General features: G+C 44.7%; 1 non-coding gene across 1 annotated transcript; it reads right to left on the bottom strand.

The window, feature by feature from the left end:
- Positions 1-6,337: 6,337 nt before the first annotated feature.
- trnap-ugg (transfer RNA proline (anticodon UGG)) lies at positions 6,338-6,425 on the bottom strand. Its single transcript is given in 2 exon segments — positions 6,338-6,373; positions 6,390-6,425. It is a non-coding gene; the product is annotated as a tRNA-Pro (tRNA).
- Between the last annotated feature and the right edge of the window lie 9,767 nt (positions 6,426-16,192).

The raw sequence follows: 16,192 nt of genomic DNA, 5'->3' as shown, positions 1-16,192 counted from the left end.
CGGAACATCTGGAAACAAATCCTTATACTTAAAAATCAATTCCTTCATCTGTTGTTTCTGCTCTAGCTGTAAATGTGCTAATTTCTCATCCATATTTTCCAAAATAGTCGAATTAGGTAACCTAACAGAAACAATGTTAGATTTAGAATGAAAGTCAGATGAATCATCTATCATGTTCCCAGTTAAATCCAACTCATTCTCACTAACCACAACAGTCACAGTATCAGATTGTTTCTCAAAATATGGTTTAATCATATTTATGTGGCAAAGTTGTGTTGACCTTCTACGATCTGGAGTTTTTATTACATAATCCACATCATTAACTCTAGACACAATTTCATAAGGTCCATGAAATCTAGCTTGTAAAGGATTTGTCTGCACTGGGAAAAGAACCAACACCTTATCTCCAGGCTTAAACATCCTCATCCTAGCTTCCTTATCATACCAAGTTTTCATTTTCTCCTGAGCCAACTTTAAATTTTCCTTGGCTAAGCTACAAGCTCTATGTAACCTGTCCTTAAATTTCAAAACATAGTCCAACAAATTAGTATGCACTTCCTTACTAATCCACTGTTCCTTCAATAAAGCTAAAGGTCCTCTAACTCTATGTCCAAACACAAGTTCAAATGGACTAAAACCTAAAGATTCCTGTACCGATTCCCTTACTGCAAATAAAAGTAAGTTTATACTCTCATCCCAGTCACCTTCATTCTCCACACAATATGTCCTAATCATATTCTTGAGAGTAGAATGAAACCTCTCCAAGGCACCTTGCGATTCTGGATGGTATGCAGACGAAGTAATTTGCTTAGCTCCCAATTTATAAACTATCTGTTGAAACAATCCAGACATAAAATTACTACCTTGATCAGTTTGCATTTCCTTAGGCAATCCAAAATAAGTAAAGAATTTTATAAGAGCCTTCGTCACAGTTTTAGCTTTTATATTCCTAAGTGGTACTGCCTCTGGAAACCTAGACGAAGTACACATGATAGTCAACAAATACTGATAACCAGTTTTTGTCTTTGGTAATGGACCAACACAATCTACAATAACTTTAGAAAACGGTTCACCAAATGCTGGAATAGGTTGTAATGGAGCTACTGGTGTAACCTGATTTGGTTTACCCACAATTTGACAAGTATGGCACGTCTTACAAAACATCGCCACATCTTTTCTTAAACCAGGCCAGTAAAAATGTTTTAAAATCTTGTCCACAGGTTTCCTTACCCCTTGATGTCCACCTAAAGGCACACTATGAGCTAAAGTCAAAATCTCATTCCGATAAACTTTAGGAACAACTACCTGATAAACAACATTCCATTCCTCACTTGCAGGAATTGTAGGCGACCTCCACTTCCTCATCAACACTCCTTTTTCCAAGTAATATCCTACTGACACCTTCTCAATTTCACTACCTAGTAAAGCTTGTTCCCTTAATTTTACAATCTCAGGATCTCTATTCTGCTCTGCTATCATCTCCTTCCGAGACAGAGATAAATCTTCATAGTCAGACTTACTCCCAGAATCTTGTTCAAACAACGAAGGTAAGAAAGTCTCTGACACATCCTCAAAACTCAAATCCTGAGTTGAACAGTCATGAGTAACAACCTCATTCTGCACATCAATCTTTTTAGCCATAGCTCTAGTCACAACACAAGAAGAATCTGTGTTAGAATTCACCTCTGGTTCCTCTGATTCCATTGTCAAATGCACTTCAGGAAAATCTTGTCCACCTGCCAAGTCATTACCTAACAATAAAGAAATACCCTTCACAGGTAAGCTATGCTGTAATCCTACCTTAACAAATCCTGTAACTAACCCTGACTTTAAATTTACTTCATGTAAACGTACAGGCATAAAATCACTTCCAACACCTCTTATGTAATTTACCTCACCAGTATCACTCTCTTCATTAAACTTCAACACACTATCTAACATCAGTGATTGAGAAGCTCCAGTATCCCTAAGAATCTTTATTGGCACCAGAGTAGATCCTTCTTTCAAGGATACAAACCCTTCAGTTATAAAATGATCATATCCCTTTCTAACTTTGTCAGACTCTAACAAATCCTCATTTGTGTTTACCAAACCCTGTAACTTTACAGGTGCTTTAGTATGTTGCACACAAGCATCCGGAACTGCTTCCTTCTCTTTCTTTTTCAATTTGAAACAGTTAGCTATTACATGGCCAGGCTTCTTACAATAGTTACAAATAAGACCAAACTGTCTTTCCTTCACAGGTTTTCCTTCCTCCTTACCTCTCTCATTAACCTCTGATTTAATTTCTAATTTACCTGGAGTCTCCATATTATTTTTCCTCTTGAAAATTCTACCCTGAGGAAATTTATTCTTATGGATTAAAACATACTCATCAGCTAATCTAGCACAGTCCTGCAATTTATCAGTATCCCTCTCATTTAAGTAGGTCCTTACTTCAACAGGAATGCTTCTTTTAAATTCCTCCATCAAAATCAGCTCTTTCAAAGTCTCATAGTCCTCATTTACATTTTTAGAAGAAACCCATCTCTCAAAACACATAGCTTTATCATAGGCAAATTCCACATAAGTCTTTTCCACGGACTTTTTCAAACTCCTGAATCTTTCCCTGTACGCTTCTGGGACCAATTCATACGATTTGAGAATATTTTCTTTCACAATATCATAATCTAATGCTTGTGCAGCAGTTAAAGCTGTGTAAACATGTTGTGCCTTGCCTTTGATTACACTCTGTAATAACACTGACCATTTATCTTTCGGCCACTCTGACATCCGAGCAATAGTTTCAAAATGTTGAAAATATCTTTCCACTTCTGTTTCACTAAATGGAGGGACCAATTTAATTTCTTGGCTAGCAACAAACGGTTTTTTAGAATCAGCAGACTGTTCTACAGACCTTAATTTCGCCATTGCATATTCAAAATCTCTTTGCTTTTGCTCAGCTTCCAATTTACACCTTTCTAACATCATTTGTTCAATTTGCAACTGCATCTCCAGATTACTTATTGGAAACGATTCTAAAATCGATTCTTCAAAATGACCCGAAGCCACAAAATGTGATGTGATCTTTCTCTGTATTACAGCTTTTGATGTAGTTGGCAAAATCCCTTTAAGATGCAACCGATTAGCAAGTTCAGAGACTTCAGTTTTTTTCGCCTTCGCTAACAAATCCGCGACTGGCGAATCCAGAAACTCATCAATATTCATCGTTGCCGAATACCACTCACAAGCCAAACAAACAAAAAGAATCGAGCAATCCCCGTTACCAAAACACCGATTCAAAATTCAAAAAACTTTTTAAACTCAAATAATTCAATTCCGAACGTAGCCCCCATATTTATGTTACGTATTCAGGCAACAATAATTATAGATGAGTTAGACGAAGGGTTTTATAACAAATAACACATTTATTAAACACTGATAACAAACCCCCTTCAAATGTAAACAAACCCAAACAATGATCCGAGCTCAGCTGCTGGCAGCTGATCAAACAGTTCTTAATAGCTTTGCAGTCCCAAACAGTCTTTAAAGCAGTATTGAAACGAACTCAGTTCGTGAAAGCGATATGCCGAAAGAAAACAGTATTTTAAAACGATATGCCGACAGTTCAAAAGCTCACGGTACTTTTAAAAGGAGAGACTTTTTAAAACGATGTAAATTCTCTTCCACGTCGATGTCCTTCGATTCCCAGCGTCGAACTCCCACGTCGAATTTTATTAAATATAACAACTTAAAGTGACTGACCTTCCTTCCACAATATTCTCAATCTCCCGCTTTTTCCAGCAGAGACTATCATGAGAATAGTAAACGAAATCCTTCCGAATGAGGATCACACAAGGTCGAAGTCAATCCATCGTCGAAAATCGATTCTTCTCGATTTGTCTTCCAAACTTCACTCTCCATTAGCAAAGAAACCGTTGGCTCTGACCTTTTAAACTTTAGGCATTATATAAAACTTCATTTTTAACTAAACTGCGTCATCACATTAAATCACACAGTAACATGAAGTCATCTTGGCAAATCCAGCCACGAACTGCCCCACCTGACAGGGTGGGTCTCCCTTTTATACCCTGTAGAAAAAACCTGTCACATGACTTCTACTGGCGGGAAAATGACATCACTCCACCATTACCTCATGTCCAGTATAACTTCAACCCCAGTCACGTGACAAGGGTACCACTGTCACGTGTCACGGGTACGTAACAGTTTCAATCAGATCCCCTCTCAATCTCCTTAATTCCAGCGTGTACAAGCCCAGTCTCTCTAACCTCTCTGCGTAAGACAGTCCAGACATCCCAGGAATTTACCTCGTGAATCTACGATGCACTTCCTCTACAGCCAGGATGTCCTTCTTTAACCCTGGAGACCAAAACTGTACACAATATTCCAGGTGTGGTCTCACCAGGGCTCTGTACAAATGCAAGAGGATTTCCTTGCTCTTGTACTCAATTCCCTTTGTAATAAAGGCCAACATTCCTTTAGCCTTCTTCACTGCCTGCTGCACTTGCTCATTCACCTTCAGTGACTGATGAACAAGAACTCCTAGATATCTTTGTATTTTTCCCTTACCTAACTCTACACCGTTCAGATAATAATCTGCCTTCCTGTTCTTACTCCCAAAGTGGATAACCTCACACTTATTCACATTAAACGTCATCTGCCAAGTATCTGCCCACTCACCCAGCCTATCCAATTCACCCTGAATTCTCCTAACATCCTCATCACATGTCACACTGCCACCCAGCTTAGTATTAGCAGCAAATTTGCTGATGTTATTTTCAATGCCTTCATCCAAATCGTTGATGTAAATCGTAAACAGCTGTGGTCCCAATACCGAGCCCTGTGGCACCCCACTAGTCACCACCTGCCATTCCGAGAAACACCCATTCACCGCTACCCTTTGCTTTCTATCTGCCAACCAGTTTTCTATCCATGTCAATGTATTCCCCCCGATGCCCTGAGCTTTGATTTTACCCACCAATCTCCTATGTGGGACCTTATCAAATGCCTTCTGAAAATCGACGTACACTACATCCACTGGATCTCCCCCATCTAACTTCTTGGTTGCATCCTCGAAAAACTCCAACAGATTAGTCAAGCATGATTTACCCTTGGTAAATCCATGCTGGCTTGGCCCAATCCTATCACTGCTATCTAGATATGCCACTATTTCATCCTTAATAATGGACTCCAGCACCTCTCCCACCACCGATGTCAGGCTGACAGGTCGATAGTTCTGTTTTCTCCCTCCCTCCTTTCTTAAAAAGTGGGATAACATTAGCCATTCTCCAATCCTCAGGAACTGATCCTGAATCTAAGGAACATTGGAAAATGATTACCAATGCATCCGCAATTTCCAGGGCCACCAACCATCTGGACCTGGGGATTTGTCAGCCTTCAGTCCCATCAGTCTTCTCATCACCGTTTCCTTCCTAATGTCAATCTGTTTCATTTCCTCTGTTAGCCTATGTCCTTGGCCCATCCATACATCTGGGAGATTGCTTGTGTCTTCCTTAGTGAAAACAGATCTAAAGTACTCATTAAATTCTTCTGCCATTTCTCTGTTTCCCATAACAATTTCACCCAATTCATTCTTCAAGGGCCCAACATTGTTCTTAACTATCTTCTTTCTCTTCACATACCTAAAAAAGCTTTTGCTATCCTCCTTTATATTCCTGGCTAGCTTGCGTTCGTACCTCATTTCTTTCTCCCCGTATTGTCTTTTTAGTAAAGTTCTGTTGTTCCTTAAAAATTCCCAATCATCTGTCCTCCCACTCACCTTAGCTCTGTCATACTTCCTTTTTTTTAATGCTGTGCAATCTCTGACTTCCTTTGTCAACCACTGTGGCCCCTTTTCCCCCTTTGAATCCTTCCTTCTCTGGGGGATGAACTGATTTTTCACCTTGTGCATTATTCCCAAGAATACCTGCCATTGCTGTTCCACTGTCTTTTCTGCTAGGCTATCCATCCAGTCAACTTTGGCCAGCTCCTCCCTCATGGCTCCATAGTTTCCCCTGTTCAACTGCAACACTGACACCTCCGAGCTGCCCTTATCCTTCTCAAATTGCAGATACCTATCCAAAATTCTCTTATTTGTTATAATTCTACCTGCAGCTCGTTCCAAGCTCGCCACAACCTCTGGATGAAGACGTTATACTTGAATATTTCACCGTCCACTCTAAAGCTTTGATCCCGAGTTGTCGTCTCGCCCAACCTGAGGGGAAAAGCCTGCAGGAATTCGCCTTGCCTGTAGCCCTCATAATTTTGTATTCATCTAAATATCTCCTCTCATTCTCCTACGCTCCACTGACAGAAGTTCTAAAATATATCATTCAGGGGGCTCGTCCGGGATTTGAACCCGGGACCTCTCGCATGCTTATAAATTCAGACCCAAAGCGAGAATCATACCTCTAGACCAACGAGCCCGTTCTATTTTATGACGTAAAACTGATGCCTTTCACTTACTCAATCTCCTTCCTCAACACATCTGGGAGGTGTTTTATGTCTGACCTTGGAAGACAGGACCAAAGTAGAACAAAGAACAAAGACCTTGTCTTTGACCAGCACAAAGACCAGCACACTAGAGGCCCTTCAGACCACCATGTTTTCTCCACCTATGTAAACCTACTTTCCCGTAGCTATAACTCTTCCCTCCTACACAGGCCATAATCCGACAATTTAACGCTCACGGGTCTATGTAGGTGTCTTTTAAAATTCGCAGTTACAAACGCGTCTACCACACTGTTCCAAAACCCACCACACTCTGTACAAACAACTTATCTCTGACATCTCCCCTAAACTTTCCTCCACTCTCCTTGCCACTACCTGCAAGGAGTTTGTACGTTCTCCCCATTTCCGCGTGGATAATGTGATCAACTATTTTAGTTAGACCTCCCCCACCTCCTCTATCTATTACCTCACCCACGTCACTGCACTGTCAGCATTTTAAAACGCCTTTTTATATTAGAAATGTATTTTATTCCATATCCATACTTTAACCACTAACTACATTTTATAACATTCTTTATTCTTCATCATTGCTGAATGTTGGGTTATTTTATCGCGTGTTTTTCGTGTTGACGAGCACACCACAGCAAATTCCTTATAGAGGAATGTGAACGAGTCTTAGGCACATATAAATAGCTCGGAAGCCTAAGATTTTTGCACAATACTGCAGTAATTTTATGTATTGCACTTTACTGCTGCCGCCGAAAAAACAACAAATTTCATGAGATATGTGAGTGATGACAAACCTGATTCTGATATGGGTCTCTGTTGTGGACTGAGAGTGGGAAGGAGGCAGGGAGAGGGGAGTTATGTTTGGGAAAAGTGGAAGGGAGATGGGAGAGAGCGGGAAGCACCAGTGAGACATTCGGCGATGATCAATAAACCGACTGCTTGGAATCAGACGACCTTGCCTGCTGCCTCAGTGCTGAGTGCCTGCACCTACGTCACTCTAACCCCGGAGCTCCTTCTCTACCACCTGCCCAACACTCCCTCCCGCGGCGCTCCACCTTCACCATTCCCAAGACCCTTTCCTCCCGCCAAATCTACCAACTCGTTCTACACTGCATGTTGACAAATACAGTACTGGGCAGAACTCTTAGGCACTTGTATATCTGTCTGTGTCTCAGACATTTGCACAGTACTGTATATGCTCGCGCGCACTTGTATGTATAACTTTTTCCTGTTCGGCCGCGTATTTTCAATCCTTCTATTGCCTTCTCCATGCTCTGTCTGACCCCTCCATTATATGCCACAAATACAGCTACGTCCCAGCTCTCGGTGATAACCTAAAATTATTCCGCAGCTTTGAGAAATTTATGTGTTTAAGATCACGTTTGTTTCATCTGATATTGCGGGAGATGTTCTGGGCTGGAAACGGTTAAATGAGTGTGTTTGTTCAGTGACTGTAGTTAATGACGGTCTCACTGGAAACCGCTGACGTTTGGGGACTTTTCCTTCTCTCCAGTTCATCAGTAAATATGGCTCTTTTCTTCCCACACTTCCGTGAGATCGTTTCCATCGGCTCTGCCGGGACAACAGCGCCGCCCCGAGGCAGAGCGTGGTATTACACGTGAAAGATATAGCTCGGTTCTGCATTCTCACTGCTGTGGTGCTTGTTGTTATATCCAGGTATTGATGCTATAAACCACGCATTTGGTCCTTCTGTACACTCAGACTGAGATGTAGCTATATTTTCTTTGCTCTGAATGCAATATTGACTCCTGAATACATATTACTTTAAGCTGACGTTCTGGGTAAGATGCGGACAGCACTTCTACTTTCAAGAGACGTACAATCTCACTTTCACCGCATCTCCCACTTGTAGTGATGTCAGCTTCATTTCCATCTCTATTGACTGATTTACTTATTCAGAGATACAGCACGGTAACAGCCAATGAGCTCACACCGCCCAATTACACCCATGTGACCAGTTACCCTACTGACCCGCACGTCTCTGGGATGTGGGTGGAAACCGGGGCACCTTGAGGAAACCCACGTTTGGAACGTACAAACTTACAGACCGGGGAACTGAACCCAGGTCAATGGCGCTCTGAGGCGTTACACTAACTGCTATGTACCGTGCCAACACCAGGGGTCGTCAGTGATTTTCACCGGTTACCACCTGAGAGGTATTGTTTAGCCTGAGGTGGATAAAATCCCCAGGGCCACAGCAAGTTTACCTTTAGATCTTGTGGAAAAGTAAGGAAGAAATCGAGTAAACCCTTGCAGAAACTGTTGCTTCATCTTTTAATGCCCTGGTTAATGACCTGTTTAATTGTATTTGTTGTACTGGATGGGGTATCTGAGGGATAGGATCTACCAGCATTTCTTTTAGATGGTTCTACGCATGTCTGAAAAAAATCTATTGGAACTTTTTTTTAGATCAAGAGGGAATGAGGACAGAGGCGGTCCCACATACAAGGCTCGTCTGGGAGGTTGGACCGAATGGGATCCAGGGAGAGGTGGCTTGGTGGATGCATAACTGGCTCGGTGCTCGGACACACAGGGTGGAGGTTGAATGTGTTTTTCTCGGACTGGTGGCCAGTTTCAGACCACGTCTCAATCCTGGCGTCAGATACTCCAATATTTGTGTCCAAACCATCCTTCTTCAAGGTCTTTCGTTACAGGATCAGTACATCTAGGGATGACACAAAAGCACGAAGTCTTGTTCATAGTGAAGAGGGCTACGGTAGATTACCATAAGATTATAAGATATAGAAGTAGAATTAGGCCTTTGGGCCCATCGAGTTTGTTCCACCATTTCATCATGGGTGATCTATTTTCCCTCTCAGTCCCAGTCTCCTGCCTTCTCCCCGTAACCTTTCTTAGCCTGACCAATCAGAAATCTATTAACCTCCAGTTTAATTATACAAATCTACCAGTGGCATAGAAATCCACCACTCTCAGGCTAAAGAAAATTTTCCACAATTCCATTCTGAAGGGACGCCCCTCTATTCTGAGGCTATCTCCTCTCATCTTAGATGCTTCTTAGAGTTGAAACATCCTCTCCACATGCACTCTATCAAGGCCTTTCGCTATTTGATAGGTTTCAACGAGTTCACCCCTCATTCTTCCGAATTCCAGTGAATAAAGACCTAGATCCATTAAAAGTACTTCATATGACGAATCTCTAACAGATTTGTCAGGCAAGATTTCCCTTAACAGAAGCTGTGCTGACTTTGACTTACTTTATCATTAGTTGCCAAGTATCGCCAAACCTCATCCTTAATAGTAGACACCAACACTTTCCCAACCACTGAGGTGAGGCTAACTGGCCTATAATTTCCTTTCTTTTGCCTTCCTCCTTTCTTAGAGAGTGAACTGACAGTCTTCCAGGACCATGCCAGAATCAAGTGATTATTGAAATACCATGACCAATGCATCCATTCTCTTCAGCAACTTCTCTCCGGACTCTGGGATGTTGTCCATCTGGTCCAGGTGACTTACCAACCTTAAGACCTTTGGGCTTGCCTAGCACTTTCCCTTTGTAATAGCAATGGCACTCACTCCTGCTCCCTGACATTCACAGACCACTGGCACACTGCTAGTGTCTTCCTCAGTGAAGACAGATACAAAGTACCCATTAATTTCATCTGCCATTACTTTTTCCCCCATTACTACCTCATCAGCATCGTTTTGAGTGGTCTAATATCAACTCTCACTTCCCTTTAACTCTTTATATAACTGAAAATAACTTTTGGTATCCTGCTTTATATTATTGGCTAGCCTGCCCTCATATTTCATCTTTTCCCTTCCTATACCCAGGTTGTCTCTGATGCTGAGCAGGGGAGGGCAAAGTCCACGGTGAGCAGGGACTGTGGGGAATCATCAGTGACAGGAACAGTGAGTAATTCTGTAGCTGACAGCAAGGTTCATCACTTCCCTGGTGTCAGGCTCAGGGATGTCTTCAATCATAGAACAGTACAGCACAGAAACAGGCCTTTCGGCCCCTCAATGTCATGCCGGACCAAGTTAATTAGGTAATCAAATGCCAACCCAACTGATCCCTTCAGCCTACACAATGTACATATCTTCCATTTTCCTCACATTCATGTGCCTATCTAAACATCTCTTAAAAGTCTCTAATGTTTCTGCCTCCACTACCATCCCAGGCAGAACATTCCAGACACCCATCACTGTCTGAGCAAAAAAAACTTACTCCACACCTTTCCTGTGAAATGACCCCTTCTCACCTTAAATGCATGCCCTCTGCTGTTAGACGTTTCAACCCTCGGGAAAAGGTTTCTGCGTCTGCCCTGTCTATGCCTCTCAAAATCTTATTAACCTCTATCAGATCTCCCTTCTGCCTCTTCATTCCAGAGAAAACAACCCCACTTTGCTCAGCCTTGTAATAGTACATGCCCTCCAATCCAGGCAACATTCTGGTCAACCTCGTCTGCACTCTCTCCAAAGCCTCGGCATCTTTCCAATAATGAGGCGCCCGGAACTGATACAATACTCCAGACGCAGCCTACGGAAAGTTTAATAAATCTTCATCATACCTTCCTTGTACAGATCCCAGTGGAACATCAGGAATCACAAACCTCGAGCGAGAATATCTAGAACAACCGGGTCTTCAATGGAGAATCCAGTTCTGAATCCGAACAGAAAATTCACCATGGAAACAAGGAAATTACAGGTAGGTAAACACGCCATCAGTGATGGGAAGTTTATTGGAAAATATTCTAAGGGACCGGGTACATGAGTATTGGGATAGGCATGGACTGATTCGGGATGGTCAGCATGGCTCTGTGTTTGGTAGGTTCGATAGAGTTTTTCAAGAGAATTACCAGGAAAGTTGATGAAGACAAGATATTGGATGTTGTCTACGCGGACTTTAGCAAGGCATTTGACAAAGTACGGCATGGGAGGTTGGTCAATAAGGTTCAATCGCTCGGCATTTGACGTTAGAGAGTAAATTGGATGAGACATTGGCTTTGTGGGAGAAGCCAGAGAGTGGCAGTGGATGATCGCCTCTTTGACTGGAGGCCTGTGATGAGTGGATCGTACTGGATCCATGGTTGGTCATCTATATCAATGATCAGCGTGATAACATGGTTTACTAAATCAGAAAATTTGCGGATGATACCAAGTTTGGGAGTGTAGTGGACAGTGAGGAAGATTATCAAAGTTTGCAAAAAGTGACAAGCGGGGGAGGGGATGTTGCTGAGGCTCACTGGGGCCTCCAATGGCAACGGATCCCACTCCTACTGTGTGCAAAACCGAGGCGTATAGATGCAAACACACTTTTTCACTGAGGTTGGGTGAGATTACAACTAGAGGTGATGGGTTCAGGGTGAAAGGTGAAATACATCCCCTCAGTAACTTTCAATTCCCTGGCCCTGACCGCCTCATCATCACCATGGATGTTCAGTCCCTGAACACTGCTATCCCCCATCAAGAAGGCCTCAAAACCCTCTGTTTCCTTCTTGACAAAAGAACCACCTAATCTCCCTCCACCACCACCCTCCTCCGTCTGGCAGCACTGGTCCTCCCTAGGAACAATTTTTCCTTCACCTCCTCCCACTTTCTACAAACTCGAGACGTGACCATGAGCATTCGCATTGGTCCCAGCTAGGCCTGCCTGTTAGCTGGCTACAGAGAACAATCCATGTTTGAAACCATCCCTGGGTGCACTCCCCCACTCCTCCTCCGCTACATTGACCACTGCATTGGCGCTGCTTCATGTACCCGTGCTGAGCTCGTCAATTTTATCAACTTTGCCGCTAACTTCCACCCTGCCCATGAATTCACTAGGTTCATCTCTGACACCTCCCTCTCCGTTCAATCTCTCTGACTCCATCTCTGGAAACAAACTGAAAACCAAGATCTTTTATATACCTACAGATTCCCACAGTTGTCTCAACAATACCTCTTCCCACCCTGTCTCATGTAAAAATGCTATTCCCTTTTCTCAGTTTCCTCGTTTTCACCGCATCTGTTCCCAGGAGGTGGTTTTCCATTCCAGGACATCAGAGGCGTCCTCCTTCTTTAAAGAACCGGGTTTCCCTCCCTCTGCTATTGATGCTGCCCTCACCCGCATCTCCTACATTTCCCCTACAGTCGCACTCACCCCATCTTCTCGCCACATTAATAGTGAGAGAGTTCCTCTTGTCCTGACCGACCACCCCACCAGTCTCTGCACCCAATACGTTCTCCTCTGCAACTTCCACAGTCTCCAACGGGATCGTAACGCAGAACAAATCCCCCCCCCCCACCTAACCCTCTCCGCGTTTTGCTGGGATCTCTTTCTCCACGATCCCCTTGTCCATCCAACCCTCCTCACTCATCTCCCTCCCTCATTCTCCCTGCAAATAGCCTGAGTGCTACACCTGCCCACACACCTCCTCCCTCACCTCCATTCAGGGCCTCAGATAGCCCTTCCAGGTGAGGTAACACTTCACCTGAGTATCAGCTTCTATTGTGTCCGGTGCTCCCGGTGCGGCCTCCTCTACATTGGTGAGGCCCGGTCTGAATTGTGGGACAGCCTCATCGAGCACCTCCACACCATCCGCCACAAGCAGGACTTCCTGGTGGCCAAGCAATTTAATTCCGTTTCCCATTCCCATTCCGATGTGTCAGTCCTTGGCCTCCTCTTGTGCCAAGATGAGGCTGCACTCAGGGTAAAGGAACAACAACGTATATTCCGTCTGGGTAGCCTCGAACCTGAAGGCATGAATATTGATTTCTCCTTCCGGTGAACAAATTCACCCCCCACCCCACGCCCTTTGCCTATTCGTCACTCTTACCTCTTAATTGCCACTATTCCTCCACCCCTCCCAGCCTGGTGGATTAACACCCACTCATTTGGCCTAGTACATTGAGACCCTCCTCTTTCGACCCCGTACATTATCACCCTCCTCTTTCGTCCCCGGACATTAACACCCTCCTCTTCCGTCCCTGTACATTAACACCCTCCTCTTCCGTCCCTGTACATTAACACCCTCCTCTTTCGTCCCCGTACATTAACACCCTGCTCCTTTGGCCCCGGTCATTAACACCCTCCTCTTTCATCCCCGTACATTAACAACCTCCTCTTGTGACCCTGTACATTAACACCCTCCTCTTTCGTCCCCGTACATTAACACCCTGCTCCATTGTCCCCGTACATTACCACCCTCCTCTTGTGGCCCTGGTCATTACCACCCTCCTCTTTCATCCCCGTACATTAACACCCTGCTCCGTTGGCCCCGGTCATTAACACCCTTCTCTTTCGTCCCCGTACATTAACACCCTGCTCCATTGTCCCCGTATATTAACACCCTCCTCTTGTGGCCCTGGTCATTACCACCCTCCTCTTTCATCCCCGTACATTAACACCCTGCTCCGTTGGCCCCGGTCAATAGCACCCTGCTTTTTAAATTAACGCCTTCTCTCCCAGACCGAGTAATTAACCCTCTCTCAGCGGCCCCGTGTAGGGAATTGGCCGGGATGCCAGACGTGGACGGATTCCAGGTTGGGTGGGAGGAGGGGAGGGAGAGGGCTCAAACCCGAGTTCCCGGACATCATCAAAGCCCAGCGGAAGTAGGTGAGGATCCAGGATCACCGGCGCTATCCAGGCCCGACCCCTGCGGGGGAGACTGGATCCTCCCCTGCGCCGGGGGAGTGCCGAGCTGGAGGGGGTGCTGAGGCTCACTGCGGGCTCCCCTGGAGAAAGCACGGCTGTTGGAGAGAGGGAGAGGTGGGGAGGACGGGAGGAGGATGGAGAGATGGAGTGGAGAGGTGAAAAGATGGAGAGAAGCTGGAGAGAGAGGGAGTGAGATAATGGGAAAGGGAAAGATGGAGTGAGGATGGGATCTGGAGACAAAAGGATGGGAGAATAAGATTAAGTGAAGATAGAGGAATGAGGAGGAGGGAAGATGGTGTATGAATGGGAGAGGAACAACGTTATGAGAAAGGATAGAGTGATCGAGAAAATGAGAGAGAAATATATAGTGAGGTAGGATGAGAGGGTGGGAAAGGTGGAGGGAGGAAATGGGAACCTCATATCATAGGACAGGGTCAGACTAAAGGACGCACATTTACCAAGGAGGTGAGAGAGGATTTGTTCCCTCCACGCCTGGTCTGAGGGAAGGAGGGAGGGGGAGGGGAGAGAATGCACACTTCACAGAGACAGCACGGGGACAGGGATCGAACGGGGTCTTCAGAGAGCGACAGAGTGAGAGAACGAGAAAGAGATGCAATGAAAAAGAGAAAATGGAATGAAAGATGGATGGGAGATCAAGGAGTGAAAGAGAATGGGATAGAGAAAGTGATAAAATGATAGGGAGGGATGCGGTAAAAGTATGTGAGGGAGAATGAGAGAGAGTGGGAAGGGTTGAGAGAACATTGGAGGAGAGAAGGGAAACGGGAGGAAAGGATAAAGACAGACAGTGTGCAGATATACGTACTCTTCCCTATACAGGGATATGTTGCCATGGGGGGGGGGGGGAGAGAGGGAAGGACAGAATGAGCTTACAGGAAGGGAGAACAAATTAGGTACCTGAGAGAGTAGGGGTCCAATTTCTTTCTCCACCTCCTCATTATTACTCAATCCACTCCCCCCCCACTCCGTCAGGAAAGACGCAGCAAATTCCCCCAGGTCCAGAAAGGGTCTTGTGCACTCCCCACCCCAGCCACCCACCCGAACGACCTGTACACACACTCCCTGACCTCCCGCCACCCACTGTTTCAGCCCTGCCCACTCTCCCCAGCAGAGGGCGCCAATGCTCAGCTCTCCACATGTACCCGCAATTACAGATGATATAAAAGGAACACATCTCTCAGAACCTCGCGTTCGGACAGTTCCATGTTTATTGAGCAGCATAACAAGCAATAGCAATGCAAATCATCAGCTTCACACACAAATAATATTCAGGAATGTCAAAGATCCCTTGGATTTCAACCCTTCAAACCCTTGCAGAATGAGGATACATTATACCGTCTCTGCACTCTGTTCTCCGACGCCCTGTCCTAATCTCCCTCTCTCCGTTTGTGGTAATCTGTGGTTAGAGATGGACTGACTTGCTCGGTGTGAGAAATGGAAATGAGAGTGTGTCAGAGAGTGAAACAGATGGAAATGAGACTGTGTCAGAGAGTGAAACAGATGGAAATGAGACTGTCAGAGAGAGGAATGGAGAACAAGAGTGTGTCAGCGGGTGAGATGGAGAAAAAAGAGTGCATCAAAGGGAGATGGAGAATGACAGTGCGTCTGAGGCAGAGATGAAGAACGAGAGTGTCAGAGTGAGAGATGGAGATCGGGACTGTGTCAGACGGATGTGTCGGGTGTCGTGCTGATTGGGTGGGTATGTGCAGGATTGTCCTGTGCTCTGCGAGTGTACACAGATGTCTGCAAAGGTGCACAGGATACTTTCCTCAGTACCTCAGGAGATCAGGGACCTTCCTCGCTACATCAACAGATAATGACGTCTTCACAGTTCTGTGTTTTTATCAAAAAGTGATTCATTATTTCACACATATTTCAGTTCAATCAGCTAAGAGCAAATTACTGATGATATATTAATGCAATGAAGCCCAGCATCAGCTACTTTTAACACTTTATTGTAAACCTAGGTGTGTGTCTCACACTGACCCGGTCCTGTAGTGAGAGGTGTTGGTGTTTACAGACCGTACACTGTGGAAGGTGTGCGACGTCTCACACCGACCCGGTCCTGTAGTGAGGGGTGTCGGTGTTTACAGACCGTAC

The sequence above is a fragment of the Hemitrygon akajei genome, unplaced genomic scaffold (assembly GCF_048418815.1).
Source record: "Hemitrygon akajei unplaced genomic scaffold, sHemAka1.3 Scf000220, whole genome shotgun sequence".
NCBI lineage: Eukaryota > Metazoa > Chordata > Chondrichthyes > Myliobatiformes > Dasyatidae > Hemitrygon > Hemitrygon akajei.
This window is presented reverse-complemented; position numbering and strand designations above follow the sequence as displayed.